Raw genomic sequence first — 4,782 nt, 5'->3', positions numbered from 1 at the left:
TCTTGTGAAGTGGTCCATCAGCCGAGAGAGAGGCCCAGTTCACGGAGGAGCCGCGCTTGGATGCGCCGCCCTCGGAGGCGACGCGCTCGGCGGCGACGGGCTCGGCGGCGAGTGGCTCGGCGGCGACGGGCTCGGTGGTGACTGGCTCGGCGGCGACGGGCGCGGAGGCGACGGGCTCGGAGGAGACGGGCTCGGAGGCGACGGCCGCCGGCGCATTCTTCTTCTCCATCGCCGGCAGGGTAGCGTGCGTACGGCGGTTGGGGTTTTTTCGATTTGGAGAAGTTGATGGGACGTGAGGGGGGTGGTTTCGTGCGTGAGCGAGAATGAGACGATGATACGTCTCCGACGTATCGATAATTTCTTATGTTCCATGCCACATTATTGATGATATCTACATGTTTTATGCACACTTTATGTCATATTCGTGCATTTTCTGAAACTAACCTATTAACAAGATGCCGAAGTGCCAGTTCCTGTTTTCTGCTGTTTTTGGTTTCAGAAATCCTAGTAACGAAATATTCTCGGAATCGGACGAAATCAACGCCCAGGTTCCTATTTTTCCCGGAACCATCCAGAACACCCGAGAGCCGCCGAGGGAAGCCACGGGGGCCCCACACCACACCCTGGCGCGGCCGGAGGGGGCGCGCCGCCCTATGGTGTGGTGGCCCCGAGCCCCCTCCGAGGCTGCCCTTCCGCCTATTTAAAGCCTCCGTCGCGAAAACCCTATTACGGAGGACGAAACCCACGAAACCTTCCGGAGCCGCCGCCATCGCGAAGCCAAGATGCGGGGGACAGGAGTCTCTGTTCCGGCACCCTGCCGGAGCGGGGAAGTGCCCCGGAAGGCTTCTCCATCGACACCGCTGCCATCTCCACCGCCATCTTCATCAACGCTGCTGCTCCCATGAAGAGGGAGTAGTTCTCCATCGAGGCTCGGGGCTGTACCGGTAGCTATGTGGTTCATCTCTCTCCTATGTACTTCAATACAATAATCTCATGAGCTGCCTTACATGATTGAGATTCATATGATGATGCTTGTAATTGATGACCCACAAGTATAGGGGGTGTATCGTAGTACTTTCGATAAATAAGAGTGTCGAACCCAACGAGGAGCAGAAGGTGTTGGCAGCAGTTTCGATGAAGGATTCACTGTAAATGCTCACAGACAAGTATTCGGGGGTTTTGATATTTCAGATAAATAAAGTACAAGTAAATAAAATGCGAGAGAAATAATTGCAGCGAGTGGCCCAATCCTTTTTAGCACAAAGGACAAGCCGGTTTGATTACTTATAATGACCAAACGTTCACGAGGACACACGGGGATTTTAGTCTAGTGCTTTCGCTACATACGGCTGATTAATCTTCATTGTTTTGATAAGTGTTGTGTGGGTGAACCTATGCTAATGCACCGCCCTTCCTAGGACTAATACATACTTGTGATTATACCCCTTGCAAGCATCCGCAACTACAAGAAAGTAATTAAGATAAATCTAACCACAGCCTTAAACTCCGAGATCCTGCGATCCCTCCCGCATCGATATACTAACGGGGGCTTAGGTTTCGTCACTCCGGCAACCCCGCAATTAGCAACCGAATACAAGATGCACTCCCCTAGGCCCATAAATGGTGAAGTGTCGTGTAGTCGACGTTCACACGACACCACTAGAAGAATGACACCACAACTTAAATATCATAACATTGAATATTACTCAACCATAATTCACTACTAGCATTTAGACTTCACCCATGTCCTCAAGAACTAAACGAACTACTCACGAGACATCATATGGAATACAATCAGAGGTGATATGATGATGAATAACAATCTGAACATAAACCTTGGTTCAATGGTTTCACTCAATAGCATCTACAACAAGTATAGAATAACACCGGGAGAGTTTCCCCTATCAAACAATCAAGATTTAACCCGAATTGCTACAGCGATGACGAGGTGCAGCGGTGGTGATGGCGGTGTAGATGGTGGAGATGATGATGATGATGATGGAGATGATGTCCCGCTCGATGACGATGGCGATGGCGTCGATTTCCCCCTCCGGGAGGGAATTTCCCCGGCGGATTCCTGCCCGCCGGAGAGCTCTTTCTCTCTCGGTGTTCTCCGCCCCGCGAGGCGGGCTGTAACCCTTCGTGAGGATCCCTCTCGTGGCTTAGGTTTTCGGGACGAAGGAGTACGCGAAGAAAAGGAGGCGAAAGGGGTCGTGGCCCCCCAGAGCATAGGGTGGCGCGGCCAGGCCTTGGGCCGCGCCGCCCTATGGTCTGGGCCCACAGTGGCCCCTCTCTTCTTCCCCTTTTGGCTCCCTCCGTCATCTGGAAAAATAGGAATTTACGTGAAATTTCCTTCCACAGTTGATCTTCCGAAATATTGCGTTCTGACGGTGCTTTTTCCAGCAGAATCCTGGCTCCGGTGTTTGATCCTCCAATGATGATGAAACATGCAAAATAGATGAAATAACATAAGTATTGTGTCCCAATATGAAATATATCAATGAATAACAGCAAATTATGATACAAAATAGTGATGCAAATTGGACGTATCAACTCCCCCCCAGCTTAGACCTCGCTTGTCCCCAAGCGAAGCCGAGCTCGATAAACAAGACCACATGTTTATGGAGTGAAGAGTCGATAAATAAAATACGGACAAGAAGCATCATATTCATTTGCACAAGACATTCTAGTAAACAACTTCCTCATATAACTCATCTCGAAATAAGTAAAGAGAAATCACAAGTAAAGGTGCATAAGAAATCATAATTGATGATGGCAAACTTTGTTCTTGGTCAGAGAACTACTAACAGATTGTACTTCTAAGCAAAGCTTTCATATTAGAATTTATAGCTGAGCCTTCATATTTAAGCATGACAATCTCTTCATAATCATTGATAACTTCAAAGTCATATTCATTCAGATAAAATTGGTACTAAACAAGAAAGTATAAAAGACATGATTAGCTGAATCATAGCATAAATGATTGGTTCACAACAACTCAATTGCTTGCTTGAGATAGAGGGGAATAGGTTTACTCGACTCAACATAAAAGTAAAAGATAGGCCCTTCGCAGAGGGAAGCAGGGATTAAATCATGTGCTAGAGCTTTTCAAGTTTTGAAATCATATAAAGAGAATAAAAGTAAGATTTTAAGAGGTGTTTGTTGTTGTCAACGAATGGTAGCGGGCACTCTAACCCCCTTGCCAGACAAACTCTCAAAGAGCGGCTCCCATTTTATTTTATTTTTGGGTGGCACTCCTTCCAACCTTTCTTTCACAAACCATGGCTAACCGAATCCTCGGGTGCCGTCCAACAATCTCATACCATGAAGGAGTGCCTTTTTATTTTAGTTTTATTATGTTGACACTCCTCCCCACCTTTGCTTTCTCAAGCCATGGCTAACCGAATCCTTCGGGTGCCGTCCAACAATCACAAACCATGGAGGAGTGTCTATTTTGATTAATTACTTTGGGACTGGGAATCCCGTTGCCGGCTCTTATTGCAAAGTTATTGGATAAGCGGATGTGCCGCTAGTCCATTGGTGAAAGTTGCCCAACAAGATTGAAAGATAAAACACCACATACTTCCTCATGAGCTATTAAACATTGACACAAATAAGGAGTAGTATAGTTTGAATTATTTAAAGGTAGCACATGAAGTATTTACTTGGAATGGCGAGAAAATACCATGTAATAGGTAGGTATGGTGGACACAAATGGCAAAGGTTTGGTTTAAGGTTATGGATGTATGAGAAGCATTCCCTCTCAATACAGGTCTTTGGCTAGCAAGGTTTGATAGCAAGCATAAGGGTTGAGGGAAACAAACAAATATACATATGATAGAAACAATCATGCATCTTTCTCATAAGCACAAGCAATTTTAACCTCAAAATACTAAGCATAGAGATAATAGAGTAATGTATCTAAGTGTATTTCTCTCTTCTATTAAACATCAAGATGTTGTTGCTATTGACCAATGCTAAGTTTGCCAAAACCAAATAGATTTACTCGATGCTCCCAAAGTGATATCAATACTCATGTCAAGAGTAATCATATAATGGAGATTGCAAACTAAAATAAGGTGTGCAAAAAGTAAATGATAAGACTTCTCATTAATATTCCTTAACGATAACTCACACCAATGGATACATAGATAACTAAGAGAGATACTTCCACATTGCATACTATTCTATATAATAACTTCCCTACTCATGATATGACACTACTTGATAGTAAAAGATAAAGGTAATGATGTGATACCGCGGCACTCCCCCAAGCTTGGAACAAACCAAGGGGATGCCAATACCGATGATGAATTACTCCTTCGGTGATGATGGTGAATCTTTGTTGTCATCAGACTTCCATGGAAGAGGCCCTCCATCAACAAAAGACATCTTGGTCTCCGGGAACCTGAAACTAGCAGCATGACTTATGCGCTTGAATCTGTTTTCATACTCACAGTTTTGGTTATGAACATCATAGAGTTGAGCTTGGAGTTTGTTGGTGGTGTCGTGAAGTGAGAAGATATCGTCCCACAGCTTTGCAATCTCCTTCTTGTGCCCATCAATGAGTTCAGACACAATCTTGTGAAAGATATCCACTTCACGCTCAGCCATCTTCTTGTAGATGAAAACCTCTTGTTCCAGTTTCTCCATCCTGTCTTCCAAACTCCCTTCTCCCTTAGGACCCTGGACATCTTTGATCTGCAATTCTCCATCCACGAGCTGCAACTCTTTGGGGTGCATCTTCAGCTCGTTCATGTACGGGTTGACGACGTCCTCAAA

The sequence above is a fragment of the Lolium rigidum genome, chromosome 3 (genome assembly GCF_022539505.1).
Source record: "Lolium rigidum isolate FL_2022 chromosome 3, APGP_CSIRO_Lrig_0.1, whole genome shotgun sequence".
NCBI lineage: Eukaryota > Viridiplantae > Streptophyta > Magnoliopsida > Poales > Poaceae > Lolium > Lolium rigidum.
This window is presented reverse-complemented; position numbering follows the sequence as displayed.